This window comes from Chiloscyllium plagiosum, unplaced genomic scaffold (assembly GCF_037043375.1).
Source record: "Chiloscyllium plagiosum isolate Xiang-an unplaced genomic scaffold, Cpla_swu_hap1 HiC_scaffold_21, whole genome shotgun sequence".
Lineage (NCBI taxonomy): Eukaryota > Metazoa > Chordata > Chondrichthyes > Orectolobiformes > Hemiscylliidae > Chiloscyllium > Chiloscyllium plagiosum.
The window spans coordinates 86,613,162-86,631,789 of record NW_028270159.1 but is presented as its reverse complement, the minus strand read 5'-3'; positions in this window follow the sequence as shown (position 1 = coordinate 86,631,789).

Here is an 18,628-nt window from a genome sequence, read left to right as displayed (position 1 = left end):
TCGCTGTGTGTGTGCGTGTCGCTCCCTCGCTGTGAGTGTGCGTGTCCCTCCCTCGCTGTGAGTGTGCGTGTCCCTCCCTCGCTGTGAGTGTGCGTGTCCATCCCTCGCTGTGAGTGTGTGTGTCCCTCCCTCGCTGTGTGTGTGTGTCCCTCCCTCGCTGTGTGTGTGTGTCCCTCCCTCGCTGTGTGTGTGTGTCCCTCCCTCGCTGCGTGTGCGTGTCCCTCCCTCGCTGTGTGTGTGTGTGTCCCTCCCTCGCTGTGTGTGCGTGTCCCTCCCTCGCTGTGTGCGTGTCCCTCCCTCGCTGTGTGTGTGTGTCCCTCCCTCGCTGTGTGTGTGTGTCCCTCCCTCGCTGTGTGTGTGTGTCCCTCCCTCGCTGTGAGTGTGCGTGTCCATCCCTCGCTGTGAGTGTGTGTGTCCCTCCCTCGCTGTGTGTGTGTGTCCCTACCTCGCTGTGTGTGTGTGTGTCCCTCCCTCGCTGTGTGTGTGTGTCCCTCCCTCGCTGTGTGCGTGTGTGTCCCTCCCTCGCTGTGTGTGTGTCCCTCCCTCGCTGTGTGTGCGTGTCCCTCCCTCGCTGTGTGTGTGCGTGTCCCTTGCTGTGTGTGTATGTGTCCCTCCCTCGCTGTGTATGTGTGTGTCCCTCCCTCGCTGTGTGAGTGCATGTCTCTCACTCTTGCAGTGTGTGTGTGTCCGTCCCTCGCTGTGTGTGTGCGTGTCCCTCCCTTGCTGTGTGTGTGCGTTTCCCTCCATTGCTGTGTGTGCGTGTCCCTCCCTTGCTGTGTGTGCATGTCCCCCCTTCTGGGTGTGCGTACGTGTCCCTCCCGCGCTGTGTGTGTATGTGTCCCTCCCTCGCTGTGTGTGAATGTGTCCCTCCCTCGCTGTGTGTGCGTGTCCCTCCCTCGCTGTGTGTGCATGTAGCTCCCTCACTGTGTGTGCGTTCCTCCCTCACTGTGTGCGTGTCCCTCCCTCGCTGTGTGTGTGTGTGTGTACGTGTCCCTCCCTCGCTGCGTGTGCGTGTCCCTCCCTCGCTGTGTGTGTGTGTGTGTCCCTCCTTCGTTGTGTTTGTGTGTGTGTGCGTTCCTACCTCACTGTGTGCGTGTCCCTCCCTCGCTGTGTGTGTGTGTGTGTGTGTGTGTCCCTCCCTCACTGTGTGTTTGTGTGTCCCTCCCTCGCTGTGTGTGTGTGTGTCCCTCCCTCACTGTGTGTGTGTCCCTCCCTCGCTGTGTGTGTGTGTCCCTCCCTCGCTGTATGTGCGTGTCCCTCCCTCGTTGTGGCTGTGTTTGTGTCCCTCCCTCGTTATGTTTGTGTGTGTGTGCGTTCCTCCCTCACTGTGTGTGTGTGTCCATCCCTCACTGTGTGTGTGTCCCTCCCTCGCTGTGTGTGTGTCCCTCCCTCGCTGTGAGTGCATGTCTCTCACTCTTGCAGTGTGTTCGTGTCCCCCTCACTGTGTGTGTGTGTGTTCCTCCCTCGATGTGTGTGTGTGTGTGTGTGTGTGTGTGTCCCTCCCTCGATGTGTGTGTGTGCGTGTGTGTCCCTCCCTCGCTGTGTGTGTGTGTGTGTGTGTCCCTCCCTCGCTGCGTGTGTGTGTGTGTTTGCGTGTCCCTCCCTCGCTGTGTGTGCGTCTCCCTGCCTCGCTGTGTGTGCATGTCCCTCCCTCGCTGAGTTTGTGTGTGTCTCTCCCTCGCTGTGTGTGTGTGCGTGTCCCTCCCTCGGTGTGTGTGTGTGTGTGTGTGTCTCCCTCGCTGTGAGTGTGTGTGTGTCTCCCTCGCTGTGAGTGTGTGTGTCTCTCCCTCGCTGTGAGTGTGTGTGTCCCTCCCTTGCTGTGAGTGTGTGTCCCTCCCTCGCTGTGAGTGTGTGTGTGTGTTTTCCCTCCCTCGCTGTGTGTGCATGTCCGCCCTTCTGGGTGTGCGTACGTGTCCCTCCCGCGCTGTGTGTGTATGTGTCCCTCCCTCGCTGTGTATGTGTCCCTCCCTCCCTCACTGTGTGTGCGTGTCCCTCCCTCGCTGTGTGTGTGTGTGTGTGTGTGTGTGTCCCTCCCTCTCTCACTGTGTGCGCGTGTCCCTCCCTCGCTGTGTGCGTGTGTTCCTCCCTCGCTGTGTGCGTGTGTGTGTGTGTGTGTGTCCCTCCCTCCCTCACTGTGTGTGCGTGTCCCTCCCTCGCTGTGTGTGTGTGTATCTCACCCTCACTGTGTGTGCGTGTCCCTCCCTGGCTGTGTGTGCGTGTCCCTCCCTCGCTGTGTGTGTGTCCCTCCCTCGCTGTGTGTGTCCCTCCCTCGCTGTGTGTGTCCCTCCCTCGTTGTGTTTGTGTGTGTGTCCCTCCCTCGCTGTGTGTCCCTCCCTCGTAGTGTTTGTGTGTGTGTCCCTCCCTCGCTGTGTGTGTGTGTCCCTCCCTCGCTGTGTGTGTGCGTGTCCCTCCGTCGCTGTGTGTGCGTGTCCCTCCCTCGCTGTGAGTGTGTGTCCCTCCCTCGCTGTGTGTGCGTGTCGCTCCCTCGCTGTGTGTGAATGTGTCCCTCCCTCGCTGTGTGTGAATGTGTCCCTCCCTCGCTGTGTGTGTGTGTCCCACTTTCGCTGTGTGTGAATGTGTCCCTCACTCGCTGTGTGTGTGTGTCCCACTTTCGCTGTGTGTGCGTGTCCCGCCCTCGCTGTGTGTGAATGTGTCCCTCCCTCATTGTGAGTGTGTCCCTCCCTCGCTGTGTGTGTGTTCCCTCCCTCGCTGTGTGTGTGTGTCCCTCCCTCGCTGTGTGCGTGTGTGTCCCTCCCTCGCTGTGTGTGTGTCCCTCCCTCGCTGTGTGAATGTGTCCCTCCCTCACTGTGAGTGTGTGTCCCTCCCTCGCTGTGTGTGTGTGTCCCTCCCTCGCTGTGAGTGTGCGTGTCCCTCCTTCGCTGTGAGTGCGTGTCCCCCCCTCGCTGTGTGTGTGTGTGTCCCTCGCTCGCTGTGTGTGTGTCCCTCCTTCGCTGTGTGTGCGTGTGTCACCTCCCTCACTGTGTGTGTGTGTCCCTCCCTCACTGTGTGTGTGTCCCTCCCTCGCTGTGTGTGTATGTCCCTCCCTCGCTGTGTGTGTGTGTCCCTCCCTCGCTGTGTGTGCGTATCCTTCCCTCGCTGTGTGTGCGTGTCCCTCCCTCGCTGTGAGTGTGCGTGGCCCTCCCTCGCTGTGAGTTTGTGTGTCCCTCCCTCACTTTGTGTATGTCCCTCCCTCACTGTGAGTGTGTGTGTCCCTCCCTCGCTGTGTGTGTGTGTCCCTACCTCGCTGTGTGAGCGTGTCCCTCCCTCGCTGTGTGCGTGTGTGTCCCTCCCTCGCTGTGTGCGTGTGTGTCCCTCCCTCGCTGTGAGTGTGCGTGTCCCTCCCTCGCTGTGTGTGTGCGTGTCCCTCCGTCGCTGTGTGTGAGCGTGTCCCTCCCTCGCTGTGAGTGTGCGTGTCCCTCCCTCGCTGTGAGTGTGCGTGTCCCTCCCTCGCTGTGAGTGTGCGTGTCCATCCCTCGCTGTGAGTGTGTGTGTCCCTCCCTCGCTGTGTGTGTGTGTCCCTCCCTCGCTGTGTGTGTGTGTCCCTCCCTCGCTGTGTGTGTGTGTCCCTCCCTCGCTGCGTGTGCGTGTCCCTCCCTCGCTGTGTGTGTGTGTGTCCCTCCCTCGCTGTGTGTGCGTGTCCCTCCCTCGCTGTGTGTGTGTCCCTCCCTCGCTGTGTGTGTGTGTCCCTCCCTCGCTGTGTGTGTGTGTCCCTCCCTCGCTGTGTGTGTGTGTCCCTCCCTCGCTGTGAGTGTGCGTGTCCATCCCTCGCTGTGAGTGTGTGTGTCCCTACCTCGCTGTGAATGTGTGTCCCTCCCTCGCTGTGTGTGTGTGTCCCTCCCTCGCTGTGTGCGTGTGTGTCCATCCCTCGCTGTGAGTGTGTGTGTCCCTCCCTCGCTGTGTGTGTGTGTCCCTCCCTCGCTGTGTGTGTGTGTCCCTCCCTCGCTGTGAGTGTGCGTGTCCCTCCCTCGCTGTGTGTGTGGGTGTGTCCCTCCCTCGCTGTGAGTGTGCGTGTCCATCCCTCGCTGTGAGTGTGTGTGTCCCTCCCTCGCTGTGTGTATGTCCCTCCCTCACTGTGAGTGTGTGTGTCCCTCCCTCGCTGTGTGTGTGTGTGTCCCTACCTCGCTGTGTGAGCGTGTCCCTCCCTCGCTGTGTGCGTGTGTGTCCCTCCCTCGCTGTGTGCGTGTGTGTCCCTCCCTCGCTGTGAGTGTGCGTGTCCCTCCCTCGCTGTGTGTGTGCGTGTCCCTCCGTCGCTGTGTGTGAGCGTGTCCCTCCCTCGCTGTGAGTGTGCGTGTCCCTCCCTCGCTGTGAGTGTGCGTGTCCCTCCCTCGCTGTGAGTGTGCGTGTCCATCCCTCGCTGTGAGTGTGTGTGTCCCTCCCTCGCTGTGAGTGTGCGTGTCCATCCCTCGCTGTGAGTTTGTGTGTCCCTCCCTCACTTTGTGTATGTCCCTCCCTCACTGTGAGTGTGTGTGTCCCTCCCTCGCTGTGTGTGTGTGTCCCTACCTCGCTGTGTGAGCGTGTCCCTCCCTCGCTGTGTGCGTGTGTGTCCCTCCCTCGCTGTGTGCGTGTGTGTCCCTCCCTCGCTGTGAGTGTGCGTGTCCCTCCCTCGCTGTGTGTGTGCGTGTCCCTCCGTCGCTGTGTGTGAGCGTGTCCCTCCCTCGCTGTGAGTGTGCGTGTCCCTCCCTCGCTGTGAGTGTGCGTGTCCCTCCCTCGCTGTGAGTGTGCGTGTCCATCCCTCGCTGTGAGTGTGTGTGTCCCTCCCTCGCTGTGTGTGTGTGTCCCTCCCTCGCTGTGTGTGTGTGTCCCTCCCTCGCTGTGTGTGTGTGTCCCTCCCTCGCTGCGTGTGCGTGTCCCTCCCTCGCTGTGTGTGTGTGTGTCCCTCCCTCGCTGTGTGTGCGTGTCCCTCCCTCGCTGTGTGTGTGTCCCTCCCTCGCTGTGTGTGTGTGTCCCTCCCTCGCTGTGTGTGTGTGTCCCTCCCTCGCTGTGTGTGTGTGTCCCTCCCTCGCTGTGAGTGTGCGTGTCCATCCCTCGCTGTGAGTGTGTGTGTCCCTACCTCGCTGTGAATGTGTGTCCCTCCCTCGCTGTGTGTGTGTGTCCCTCCCTCGCTGTGTGCGTGTGTGTCCATCCCTCGCTGTGAGTGTGTGTGTCCCTCCCTCGCTGTGTGTGTGTGTCCCTCCCTCGCTGTGTGTGTGTGTCCCTCCCTCGCTGTGAGTGTGCGTGTCCCTCCCTCGCTGTGTGTGTGGGTGTGTCCCTCCCTCGCTGTGAGTGTGCGTGTCCATCCCTCGCTGTGAGTGTGTGTGTCCCTCCCTCGCTGTGTGTGTGTGTCCCTCCCTCGCTGTGAGTGTGCGTGTCCCTCCCTCGCTGTGAGTGTGCGTGTCCCTCCCTCGCTGTGTGTGTGCGTGTCGCTCCCTCGCTGTGAGTGTGCGTGTCCCTCCCTCGCTGTGAGTGTGCGTGTCCCTCCCTCGCTGTGAGTGTGCGTGTCCATCCCTCGCTGTGTGTGTGTGTCCCTCCCTCGCTGTGTGTGTGTGTCCCTCCCTCGCTGTGTGTGTGTGTCCCTCCCTCGCTGCGTGTGCGTGTCCGTCCCTCGCTGTGTGTGTGTGTGTCCCTCCCTCGCTGTGTGTGCGTGTCCCTCCCTCGCTGTGTGTGTGTGCCTCCCTCGCTGTGTGTGTGTGTCCCTCCCTCGCTGTGTGTGTGTGTCCCTCCCTCGCTGTGTGTGTGTGTCCCTCCCTCGCTGTGAGTGTGCGTGTCTATCCCTCGCTGTGAGTGTGTGTGTCCCTCCCTCGCTGTGTGTGTGTGTCCCTACCTCGCTGTGTGTGTGTGTCCCTCCCTCGCTGTGTGTGTGTGTCCCTCTCTCGCTGTGTGCGTGTGTGTCCCTCCCTCGCTGTGTGTGTGTCCCTCCCTCGCTGTGTGTGTGTGTCCCTCCCTCGCTGTGTGTGTGCGTGTCCCTTGCTGTGTGTGTATGTGTCCCTCCCTCGCTGTGTATGTGTGTGTCCCTCCCTTGCTGTGTGTGTGCGTTTCCCTCCATTGCTGTGTGTGCGTGTCCCTCCCTCGCTGTGTGTGTGCGTGTCCCTCCGTCGCTGTGTGTGAGCGTGTCCCTCCCTCGCTGTGAGTGTGCGTGTCCCTCCCTCGCTGTGAGTGTGCGTGTCCCTCCCTCGCTGTGTGTGTGTGTCCCTCTCTCGCTGTGTGCGTGTGTGTCCCTCCCTCGCTGTGTGTGTGTCCCTCCCTCGCTGTGTGTGTGTGTCCCTCCCTCGCTGTGTGTGTGCGTGTCCCTTGCTGTGTGTGTATGTGTCCCTCCCTCGCTGTGTGTGTGTGTCCCTCCCTCGCTGTGTGTGTGTGTCCCTCCCTCGCTGCGTGTGCGTGTCCCTCCCTCGCTGTGTGTGTGTGTGTCCCTCCCTCGCTGTGTGTGCGTGTCCCTCCCTCGCTGTGTGCGTGTCCCTCCCTCGCTGTGTGTGTGTGTCCCTCCCTCGCTGTGTGTGTGTGTCCCTCCCTCGCTGTGTGTGTGTGTCCCTCCCTCGCTGTGAGTGTGCGTGTCCATCCCTCGCTGTGAGTGTGTGTGTCCCTCCCTCGCTGTGTGTGTGTGTCCCTACCTCGCTGTGTGTGTGTGTGTCCCTCCCTCGCTGTGTGTGTGTGTCCCTCCCTCGCTGTGTGCGTGTGTGTCCCTCCCTCGCTGTGTGTGTGTCCCTCCCTCGCTGTGTGTGCGTGTCCCTCCCTCGCTGTGTGTGTGCGTGTCCCTTGCTGTGTGTGTATGTGTCCCTCCCTCGCTGTGTATGTGTGTGTCCCTCCCTCGCTGTGTGAGTGCATGTCTCTCACTCTTGCAGTGTGTGTGTGTCCGTCCCTCGCTGTGTGTGTGCGTGTCCCTCCCTTGCTGTGTGTGTGCGTTTCCCTCCATTGCTGTGTGTGCGTGTCCCTCCCTTGCTGTGTGTGCATGTCCCCCCTTCTGGGTGTGCGTACGTGTCCCTCCCGCGCTGTGTGTGTATGTGTCCCTCCCTCGCTGTGTGTGAATGTGTCCCTCCCTCGCTGTGTGTGCGTGTCCCTCCCTCGCTGTGTGTGCGTGAAGCTCCCTCACTGTGTGTGCGTTCCTCCCTCACTGTGTGCGTGTCCCTCCCTCGCTGTGTGTGTGTGTGTGTGCGTGTCCCTCCCTCGCTGCGTGTGCGTGTCCCTCCCTCGCTGTGTGTGTGTGTGTCCCTCCTTCGTTGTGTTTGTGTGTGTGTGCGTTCCTACCTCACTGTGTGCGTGTCCCTCCCTCGCTGTGTGTGTGTGTGTGTGTGTGTGTTCCTCCCTCACTGTGTGTTTGTGTGTCCCTCCCTCGCTGTGTGTGTGTGTGTCCCTCCCTCACTGTGTGTGTGTCCCTCCCTCGCTGTGTGTGTGTGTCCCTCCCTCGCTGTATGTGCGTGTCGCTCCCTCGTTGTGGCTGTGTTTGTGTCCCTCCCTCGTTATGTTTGTGTGTGTGTGCGTTCCTCCCTCACTGTGTGTGTGTGTCCATCCCTCACTGTGTGTGTGTCCCTCCCTCGCTGTGTGTGTGTGTCCCTCCCTCGCTGTGAGTGCATGTCTCTCACTCTTGCAGTGTGTTCGTGTCCCCCTCACTGGGTGTGTGTGTGTGTTCCTCCCTCGATGTGTGTGTGTGTGTGTGTGTGTCCCTCCCTCGATGTGTGTGTGTGCGTGTGTGTCCCTCCCTCGCTGTGTTTGTGTGTGTGTGTGTCCCTCCCTCGCTGCGTGTGTGTGTGTGTTTGCGTGTCCCTCCCTCGCTGTGTGTGCGTGTCCCTCCCTCGCTGTGTGTGCATGTCCCTCCCTCGCTGAGTTTGTGTGTGTCTCTCCCTCGCTGTGTGTGTGTGCGTGTCCCTCCCTCGGTGTGTGTGTGTGTGTGTGTCTCCCTCGCTGTGAGTGTGTGTGTGTCTCCCTCGCTGTGAGTGTGTGTGTCTCTCCCTCGCTGTGAGTGTGTGTGTCCCTCCCTTGCTGTGAGTGTGTGTCCCTCCCTCGCTGTGAGTGTGTGTGTGTGTTTTCCCTCCCTCGCTGTGTGTGCATGTCCGCCCTTCTGGGTGTGCGTACGTGTCCCTCCCGCGCTGTGTGTGTATGTGTCCCTCCCTCGCTGTGTATGTGTCCCTCCCTCCCTCACTGTGTGTGCGTGTCCCTCCCTCGCTGTGTGTGTGTGTGTGTGTGTGTGTGTGTGTGTGTGTCCCTCCCTCTCTCACTGTGTGCGCGTGTCCCTCCCTCGCTGTGTGCGTGTGTTCCTCCCTCGCTGTGTGCGTGTGTGTGTGTGTGTCCCTCCCTCCCTCACTGTGTGTGCGTGTCCCTCCCTCGCTGTGTGTGTGTGTATCTCACCCTCACTGTGTGTGCGTGTCCCTCCCTGGCTGTGTGTGCGTGTCCCTCCCTCGCTGTGTGTGTGTCCCTCCCTCGCTGTGTGTGTGTCCCTCCCTCGCTGTGTGTGTCCCTCCCTCGTTGTGTTTGTGTGTGTGTCCCTCCCTCGCTGTGTGTCCCTCCCTCGTAGTGTTTGTGTGTGTGTCCCTCCCTCGCTGTGTGTGTGTGTGTCCCTCCCTCGCTGTGTGTGTGTGTCCCTCCCTCGCTGTGTGTGTGCGTGTCCCTCCGTCGCTGTGTGTGCGTGTCCCTCCCTCGCTGTGAGTGTGTGTCCCTCCCTCGCTGTGTGTGCGTGTCGCTCCCTCGCTGTGTGTGAATGTGTCCCTCCCTCGCTGTGTGTGAATGTGTCCCTCCCTCGCTGTGTGTGTGTGTCACACTTTCGCTGTGTGTGCGTGTCCCGCCCTCGCTGTGTGTGAATGTGTCCCTCCCTCACTGTGAGTGTGTCCCTCCCTCGCTGTGTGTGTGTGTCCCTCCCTCGCTGTGTGTGTGTGTCCCTCCCTCGCTGTGTGTGTGTGTCCCTCCCTCGCTGTGTGCGTGTGTGTCCATCCCTCACTGTGTGTGTGTCCCTCCCTCGCTGTGTGTGTGTGTCCCTCCCTCGCTGTGAGTGCATGTCTCTTACTCTTGCAGTGTGTTCGTGTCCCCCTCACTGTGTGTGTGTGTGTTCCTCCCTCGATGTGTGTGTGTGTGTGTGTGTGTCCCTCCCTCGATGTGTGTGTGTGCGTGTGTGTCCCTCCCTCGCTGTGTTTGTGTGTGTGTGTGTCCCTCCCTCGCTGCGTGTGTGTGTGTGTTTGCGTGTCCCTCCCTCGCTGTGTGTGCGTGTCCCTCCCTCGCTGTGTGTGCATGTCCCTCCCTCGCTGAGTTTGTGTGTGTCTCTCCCTCGCTGTGTGTGTGTGCGTGTCCCTCCCTCGGTGTGTGTGTGTGTGTGTGTGTCTCCCTCGCTGTGAGTGTGTGTGTGTCTCCCTCGCTGTGAGTGTGTGTGTCTCTCCCTCGCTGTGAGTGTGTGTGTCCCTCCCTTGCTGTGAGTGTGTGTCCCTCCCTCGCTGTGAGTGTGTGTGTGTGTTTTCCCTCCCTCGCTGTGTGTGCATGTCCGCCCTTCTGGGTGTGCGTACGTGTCCCTCCCGCGCTGTGTGTGTATGTGTCCCTCCCTCGCTGTGTATGTGTCCCTCCCTCCCTCACTGTGTGTGCGTGTCCCTCCCTCGCTGTGTGTGTGTGTGTGTGTGTGTGTGTGTGTGTCCCTCCCTCTCTCACTGTGTGCGCGTGTCCCTCCCTCGCTGTGTGCGTGTGTTCCTCCCTCGCTGTGTGCGTGTGTGTGTGTGTGTCCCTCCCTCCCACACTGTGTGTGCGTGTCCCTCCCTTGCTGTGTGTGTGTGTATCTCACCCTCACTGTGTGTGCGTGTCCCTCCCTGGCTGTGTGTGCGTGTCCCTCCCTCGCTGTGTGCGTGTCCCTCCCTCGCTGTGTGTGTGTGTGTGTGTGTGTGTGTGTGTGTCCCTCCCTCTCTCACTGTGTGCGCGTGTCCCTCCCTCGCTGTGTGCGTGTGTTCCTCCCTCGCTGTGTGCGTGTGTGTCCCTCCCTCCCTCACTGTGTGTGCGTGTCCCTCCCTCGCTGTGTGTGTGTGTATCTCACCCTCACTGTGTGTGCGTGTCCCTCCCTGGCTGTGTGTGCGTGTCCCTCCCTCGCTGTGTGTGTGTCCCTCCCTCGCTGTGTGTGTGTCCCTCCCTCGCTGTGTGTGTCCCTCCCTCGTTGTGTTTGTGTGTGTGTCCCTCCCTCGCTGTGTGTCCCTCCCTCGTAGTGTTTGTGTGTGTGTCCCTCCCTCGCTGTGTGTGTGTGTGTCCCTCCCTCGCTGTGTGTGTGTGTCCCTCCCTCGCTGTGTGTGTGCGTGTCCCTCCGTCGCTGTGTGTGCGTGTCCCTCCCTCGCTGTGAGTGTGTGTCCCTCCCTCGCTGTGTGTGCGTGTCGCTCCCTCGCTGTGTGTGAATGTGTCCCTCCCTCGCTGTGTGTGAATGTGTCCCTCCCTCGCTGTGTGTGTGTGTCACACTTTCGCTGTGTGTGCGTGTCCCGCCCTCGCTGTGTGTGAATGTGTCCCTCCCTCACTGTGAGTGTGTCCCTCCCTCGCTGTGTGTGTGTGTCCCTCCCTCGCTGTGTGTGTGTGTCCCTCCCTCGCTGTGTGTGTGTGTCCCTCCCTCGCTGTGTGCGTGTGTGTCCATCCCTCACTGTGTGTGTGTCCCTCCCTCGCTGTGTGTGTGTGTCCCTCCCTCGCTGTGAGTGCATGTCTCTTACTCTTGCAGTGTGTTCGTGTCCCCCTCACTGTGTGTGTGTGTGTTCCTCCCTCGATGTGTGTGTGTGTGTGTGTGTGTCCCTCCCTCGATGTGTGTGTGTGCGTGTGTGTCCCTCCCTCGCTGTGTTTGTGTGTGTGTGTGTCCCTCCCTCGCTGCGTGTGTGTGTGTGTTTGCGTGTCCCTCCCTCGCTGTGTGTGCGTGTCCCTCCCTCGCTGTGTGTGCATGTCCCTCCCTCGCTGAGTTTGTGTGTGTCTCTCCCTCGCTGTGTGTGTGTGCGTGTCCCTCCCTCGGTGTGTGTGTGTGTGTGTGTCTCCCTCGCTGTGAGTGTGTGTGTGTCTCCCTCGCTGTGAGTGTGTGTGTCTCTCCCTCGCTGTGAGTGTGTGTGTCCCTCCCTTGCTGTGAGTGTGTGTCCCTCCCTCGCTGTGAGTGTGTGTGTGTGTTTTCCCTCCCTCGCTGTGTGTGCATGTCCGCCCTTCTGGGTGTACGTACGTGTCCCTCCCGCGCTGTGTGTGTATGTGTCCCTCCCTCGCTGTGTATGTGTCCCTCCCTCCCTCACTGTGTGTGCGTGTCCCTCCCTCGCTGTGTGTGTGTGTGTGTGTGTGTCCCTCCCTCTCTCACTGTGTGCGCGTGTCCCTCCCTCGCTGTGTGCGTGTGTTCCTCCCTCGCTGTGTGCGTGTGTGTGTGTGTGTCCCTCCCTCCCTCACTGTGTGTGCGTGTCCCTCCCTCGCTGTGTGTGTGTGTATCTCACCCTCACTGTGTGTGCGTGTCCCTCCCTGGCTGTGTGTGCGTGTTCCTCCCTCGCTGTGTGTGTGTCCCTCCCTCGCTGTGTGTGTGTCCCTCCCTCGCTGTGTGTGTCCCTCCCTCGTTGTGTTTGTGTGTGTGTCCCTCCCTCGCTGTGTGTCCCTCCCTCGTAGTGTTTGTGTGTGTGTCCCTCCCTCGCTGTGTGTGTGTGTGTCCCTCCCTCGCTGTGTGTGTGTGTCCCTCCCTCGCTGTGTGTGTGCGTGTCCCTCCGTCGCTGTGTGTGCGTGTCCCTCCCTCGCTGTGAGTGTGTGTCCCTCCCTCGCTGTGTGTGCGTGTCGCTCCCTCGCTGTGTGTGAATGTGTCCCTCCCTCGCTGTGTGTGAATGTGTCCCTCCCTCGCTGTGTGTGTGTGTCACACTTTCGCTGTGTGTGCGTGTCCCGCCCTCGCTGTGTGTGAATGTGTCCCTCCCTCACTGTGAGTGTGTCCCTCCCTCGCTGTGTGTGTGTGTCCCTCCCTCGCTGTGTGTGTGTGTCCCTCCCTCGCTGTGTGTGTGTGTCCCTCCCTCGCTGTGTGCGTGTGTGTCCCTCCCTCGCTGTGTGTGTGTCCCTCCCTCGCTGTGTGAATGTGTCCCTCCCTCACTGTGAGTGTGTGTCCCTCCCTCGCTGTGTGTGTGTGTCCCTCCTTCGCTGTGTGTGCGTGTCCCTCCTTCGCTGTGAGTGCGTGTCCCCCCCTCGCTGTGTGTGTGTGTGTCCCTCCCTCGCTGTGTGTGTGTGTCCCTCCTTCGCTGTGTGTGCGTGTGTCACCTCCCTCACTGTGTGTGTGTGTCCCTCCCTCACTGTGTGTGTGTCCCTCCCTCGCTGTGTGTGTATGTCCCTCCCTCGCTGTGTGTGTGTGTCCCTCCCTCGCTGTGTGTGTGTCCCTCCCTCGCTGTGTGAATGTGTCCCTCCCTCACTGTGAGTGCGTGTCCCTCCCTCGCTGTGTGTGTGTGTCCCTCCTTCGCTGTGTGTGCGTGTCCCTCCTTCGCTGTGAGTGCGTGTCCCCCCCTCGCTGTGTGTGTGTGTGTCCCTCCCTCGCTGTGTGTGTGTGTCCCTCCTTCGCTGTGTGTGCGTGTGTCACCTCCCTCACTGTGTGTGTGTGTCCCTCCCTCACTGTGTGTGTGTCCCTCCCTCGCTGTGTGTGTATGTCCCTCCCTCGCTGTGCGTGTGTGTCCCTCCCTCGCTGTGTGTGCGTGTCCTTCCCTCGCTGTGTGTGCGTGTCCCTCCCTCGCTGTGAGTGTGCGTGTCCCTCCCTCGCTGTGAGTTTGTGTGTCCCTCCCTCACTTTGTGTATGTCCCTCCCTCACTGTGAGTGTGTGTGTCCCTCCCTCGCTGTGTGTGTGTGTCCCTACCTCGCTGTGTGTGTGTGTCCCTCCCTCGCTGTGTGTGCGTGCCCCTCCCTCGCTGTGTGCGTGTGTGTCCCTCCCTCGCTGTGTGCGTGTGTGTCCCTCCCTCGCTGTGAGTGTGCGTGTCCCTCCCTCGCTGTGTGTGTGCGTGTCCCTCCGTCGCTGTGTGTGAGCGTGTCCCTCCCTCGCTGTGTGTGTGTGTCCCTCCCTCGCTGTGTGCGTGTGTGTCCCTCCCTCGCTGTGAGTGTGCGTGTCCCTCCCTCGCTGTGAGTGTGCGTGTCCCTCCCTCGCTGTGAGTGTGCATGTCCCTCCCTCGCTGTGTGTGTGCGTGTCCATCCCTCGCTGTGAGTGTGTGTGTCCCTCCCTCGCTGTGTGTGTGTGTCCCTCCCTCGCTGTGTGTGCGTGTCCCTCCCTCGCTGTGTGTGTGTGTCCCTCCCTCGCTGTGTGTGTGTGTCCCTCCCTCGCTGTGAGTGTGCGTGTCCATCCCTCGCTGTGAGTGTGTGTGTCCCTCCCTCGCTGTGTGTGTGTGTCCCTCCATCGCTGTGTGTGTGTGTCCCTCCCTCGCTGCGTGTGCGTGTCCCTCCCTCGCTGTGTGTGTCCCTCCCTCGCTGTGTGTGCGTGTCCCTCCCTCGCTGTGTGTGTGTCCCTCCCTCGCTGTGTGTGTGTGTCCCTCCCTCGCTGTGTGTGTGTGTCCCTCCCTCGCTGTGTGTGTGTGTCCCTCCCTCGCTGTGAGTGTGCGTGTCCATCCCTCGCTGTGAGTGTGTGTGTCCCTCCCTCGCTGTGTGTGTGTGTCCCTCCCTCGCTGTGTGTGTGTGTCCCTCCCTCGCTGTGTGCGTGTGTGTCCCTCCCTCGCTGTGTGTGTGTCCCTCCCTCGCTGTGTGTGCGTGTCCCTCCCTCGCTGTGTGTGTGCGTGTCCCTTGCTGTGTGTGTATGTGTCCCTCCCTCGCTGTGTATGTGTGTGTCCCTCCCTCGCTGTGTGAGTGCATGTCTCTCACTCTTGCAGTGTGTGTGTGTCCGTCCCTCGCTGTGTGTGTGTGTGTCCCTCCCTCGCTGTGTGTGCGTGTCCCTCCCTCGCTGTGTGTGTGTCCCTCCCTCGCTGTGTGTGTGTGTCCCTCCCTCGCTGTGTGTGTGTGTCCCTCCCTCGCTGTGTGTGTGTGTCCCTCCCTCGCTGTGAGTGTGCGTGTCCATCCCTCGCTGTGAGTGTGTGTCCCTCCCTCGCTGTGCGTGTGTCCCTCCCTCGCTGTGAGTGTGCGTGTCCATCCCTCGCTGTGAGTGTGTGTGTCCCTCCCTCGCTGTGTGTGTGTGTCCCTCCCTCGCTGTGTGTGTGTGTCCCTCCCTCGCTGTGTGTGTGTGTCCCTCCCTCGCTGTGTGTGTGTCCCTCCCTCGCTGTGTGTGAGTGTCCCTCCCTCGCTGTGTGTGTGTCCCTCCCTCGCTGTGTGAATGTGTCCCTCCCTCACTGTGAGTGTGTGTCCCTACCTCGCTGTGTGTGTGTGTCCCTCCTTCGCTGTGTGTGCGTGTCCCTCCTTCGCTGTGTGTGCGTGTCCCCCCCTCGCTGTGTTTGTGTGTGTCCCTCCCTCGCTGTGTGTGTGTGTCCCTCCTTCGCTGTGTGTGCGTGTGTCACCTCCCTCACTGTGTGTGTGTGTCCCTCCCTCACTGTGTGTGTGTCCCTCCCTCGCTGTGTGTGTATGTCCCTCCCTCGCTGTGTGTCTGTTTCCCTCCCTCGCTGTGTGTGCGTGTCCTTCCCTCGCTGTGTGTGCGTGTCCCTCCCTCGCTGTGTGTGTGCGTGTCCCTTATCGCTGTGAGTGTGTGTGTCCCTCCCTCACTTTGTGTGTGTCCCTCCCTCGCTGTGTGTGTGTGTCCCTCCCACGCTGTGTGTGTGTGTCCCTCCCTCGCTGTGTGTGCGTGCCCCTCCTTCGCTGTGTGTGTGTGTTTGTGTGTGTGTCCGTCCCTCGCTGTGTGTGCGTGTCCTTCCCTCGCTGTGTGTGCGTGTCCCTCCCTCGCTGTGTGTGTGCGTGTCCCTCCCTCGCTGTGAGTGTGTGTGTCCCTCCCTCACTTTGTGTGTGTCCCTCCCTCGCTGTGTGTGTGTGTCCCCCTACCTCGCTGTGTGTGTGCGTGCCCCTCCCTCGCTGTGTGTGTGTGTGTCCCTCCCTCGCTGTGAGTGTGCGTGTCCCTCCCTCGCTGTGTGTGTGCGTGTCCCTCCCTCGCTGTGTGTGTGTGTGTGTCCCTCCCTCGCTCTGTGTGTGTGTGTCCCTCCCTCACTATGTGTGTTTCACTCCCTCGCTGTGTGTGTGTGTGTGTGTGTGTGTCCCTCCCTGGCTATGTGTGTGTGTATCTCTCCCTCGCTGTGAGTGTTTGTGTCCCTCCCTCACTGTGTTTGTGTGTGCGTGTCCCTCCCTCACTGTGTGTGTGTCCCTCCCTCACTGTGTGTGCGTGTCCCTCCCTCGCTGTGTGTGTGCGTGTCCCTCCCTCGCTGTGAGTATGCGTGTCCCTCCCTCGCTGTGTGTGTGCGTGTCCCTCTGTCGCTGTGTGTGTGTGCGTGTCCCTCCCTCGCTGTGTGTGTGCGTATCCCTCCCTCGCTGTGTGTGTGTGTGTGTCCCTCCCTCGCTCTGTGTGTGTGTGTCCCGCCCTCACTATGTGTGTTTCACTCCCTCGCTGTGTGTGTGTCCCTCCCTCGCTGTGTGTGTGTGTGTCCCTCCCTCGCTGAGTGTGTGTGTGTCCCTCCCTCGCTGCGTGTGTGTGTGTCCCTCCCTCGCTGTGAGTGTGTGTCACTCCCTCGCTGTATGTGTGTGTCCCTCCCTCGCTGTGTGAGTGTGTGTGTGTGTGTCCCTCCCTCCCTCACTGTGTGTGCGTGTCTCTCCCTCGCTGTGTGTTCGTCTCCCTCCCTCGCTGTGTGTGCGTGTGTTCCTCCCTCTCTCTGTGTGTGTGTGTGTGTGTGTGTGTGTGTCCCTCCCTGGCTATGTGTGTGTGTATCTCTCCCTCGCTGTGAGTGTTTGTGTCCCTCCCTCACTGTGTTTGTGTGTGCGTGTCCCTCCCTCACTGTGTGTGTGTCCCTCCCTCACTGTGTGTGCGTGTCCCTCCCTCGCTGTGTCTGTGTCCCTCCCTCGCTGTGTGCGCGTCTCCCTCCCTCGCTGTGTGTGCGTGTGTTCCTCCCTCGCTGTGTGTGTTTGTGTGTGTGTGTGTGTGTCCCTCCCTGGCTATGTGTGTTTGTATCTCTCCCTCGCTGTGAGTGTGCGTGTCCCTCCCTCGCTGTATGCGTGTGTGACCCTCCCAGGCTGTATGTGCGTGGGTGTCCCTCCCTCGCTGTGTGTGTGTGCGCGTGTCCCTCCCTCGCTGTGTGTGCGTGTCCCTCCCTCGCTGTGTGTGTGTGTCCCTCCCTCGCTGTGTGTGCGCGTGTCCCTCCCTCACTGTGTGTGCGTGACCCTCCCTCGCTGTGTGTGTGTGTGTCCCTCCCTCGCTGTATGTGTGTGTACCTCCCTCGCTGTGTGTGTGTGTGTCCCTCCCTCACTGTGTGTGTGTCTGTAATTTTGTGCTTGCGCGTGTCCCTCCCTCGCAGTGTGTGTGTGTGTGTGTGTGTGTGTGTGTGTCCCTCCCTCGCTGTGTGTGTGTCCCTCACTCGCTGCGTGTGTGTGTGTGTCCCTCCCTCGCTGTGTGTGTGTGTGTGTCCCTCCCTCGCTGCGTGTGTGTGTGTGTCCCTCCCTGGCTGTGTGTGTGTGTGTCCCTCCCTCGCTGTGTGTGTGTCCCTCACTCGCTGCGTGTGTGTGTGTGTCCCTCCCTCGCTGTGTGTGTCCCTCCCTGGCTGTGTGTGTGTGTGTCCCTCCCTCGCTGTGTGTGTGTGCGCGTGTCGCTCCCTCGTAGCGTGTGTGTGTGTGTGTGTCCCTCCCTGGCTGTGTGTGTGTGTGTGTGTGTGTCCCTCACTTGCTGTGTGTGTGTGCGCGTGTCCCTCCCACGCAGTGTGTGTGTGTGTGTGTGTGTGTGTGTCCCTCCCTGGCTGTGTGTGTGTGTGTCGCTCCCTCGCTGTGTGTGTGTCGCTCCCTCGCTGCGTGTGTGTGTGTGTCCCTCCCTCGCTGTGTGTGTCCCTCCCTCGCTGCGTATGTGTGTGTGTCCCTCCCGCGCTGCATGTGTGTGTGTGTCCCTCCCTCGCTGTGTGTGTCTGTCCCTCCCTCGCTGTGTGTGCGTGTCCCTCCCTCGCTGTGTGTGTGTGTCCCTCCCTCGCTGTGTGTGCGTGTCCCTCCCTCGCTGTGTGTGAATGTGTCCCTCCCTCGCTGTGTGTGAATGTCTCCCTCCCTCGCGGTGTTTGTGCGTGTCCCTCCCTCGCTGCGTGTGTGTGTCCCTCCCTCGCTGTGTGTGTGTGTGTCCCTCCCTCGCTGTGTGTGCGTGTCCCTCCCTCGCTGTGTGTGCGTGTCCCTCCGTCGCTGTGTGTGGGTGTCCCTCCCTTGCTGTGTGTGCGTGTCCCTCCCTCGCTTTGTGTGTGTCCCTCCCTCGCTGTATGTGTGTGCGTGTCCTCCTCTCGCTGTGTGTGCGTGTGTTCCTCCCTAACTGTGTGTGTGTGTGTCCCTCCCTCGCTGTGTGTGCATGTGTCCCCCCTCATTGGGTGTGCGCATGTACCTCTCTTGCTGTGGGTTCGTGTCCCTCTCTCGCTGTGTGTGTCTGTAATTTTGTGCTTGCGCGTGTCCCTCCCTCGCAGTGTGTGGGTGTGTGTGTGTGTGTATGTGTCCCTCCCCCGCAGTGTGTGTCCCTCCCTGGCTGTGTGTGTGTGTGTGTCCCTCCCTGGCTGTGTGTGTGTGTGTCCCTCCCTTGCTGTGAGTGTGTGTCCCTCCCTCGCTGTGTGCGTGTGTGTGTGTGTGTCCCTCCCTCCCTCACTGTGTGTGTGTTTCCCTCCCTCGCTGTGTGTGTGTGTGTGTGTCCCTCCCTCGCTGTGTGTGTGTGTGTGTGTGTGTGTGTGTGTGTGTGTATCCCTCCCTGGCTGTGTGTGTGTGTGTGTGTCCCTCCCTCGCTGTGTGTGTGTGCGCGTGTCCCTCCCTCGCAGTGTGTGTGTGTGTGTGTGTCCCTCCCTGGCTGTGTGTGTGTGTGCGCGTGTCCCTCCCTCGCAGTGTGTGTGTGTGTGTGTGTCCCTCCCTTGCTGTGTGTGTGTGTGCGCGTGTCCCTCCCTCGCAGTGTGTGTGTGTGTGTGTGTGTGTGTGTGTGTGACCCTCCCTGACTGTGTGTGTGTGTGTCCCTCCCTCGCTGTGTGTGTGTCGCTCCCTCGCTGCGTGTGTGTGTGTGTCCCTCCCTCGCTGTGTGTGTCCCTCCCTCGCTGCGAATGTGTGTGTGTCTCTACCTCGCTGTGTGTGTGTGTCCCTCCCTCGCTGTGTGTGCGTGTCCCTCCCTCGCTGTGTGTGTGTGTCCCTCCCTCGCTGTGTGTGCGTGTCCCTCCCTCGCTGTGTGTGAATGTGTCCCTCCCTCGCTGTGTGTGAATGTCTCCCTCCCTCGCGGTGTTTGTGCGTGTCCCTCCCTCGCTGTGTGTGTGTGTGTGTGACCCTCCCTCGCTGTGTGTGTGTGTCCCTCCCTCGCTGTGTGTGTCCCTCCCTCGCTGCGAATGTGTGTGTGTCCCTCCCTCGCTGTGTGTGTGTGTCCCTCCCTCGCTGTGTGTGCGTGTCCCTCCCTCGCTGTGTGTGTGTGTCCCTCCCTCGCCGTGTGTGCGTGTCCCTCCCTCGCTGTGTGTGAATGTGTCCCTCCTTCGCTGTGTGTGTATGTCTCCCTCCCTCGCGGTGTTTGTGCGTGTCCCTCCCTCGCTGTGTGTGTGTGTGTCCCTCCCTCGCTGTGTGTGTGTGTCCCTCCCTCGCTGTGTGTGCGTGTCCCTCCCTCGCTGTGTGTGCGTGTCCCTCCGTCGCTGTGTGTGCGTGT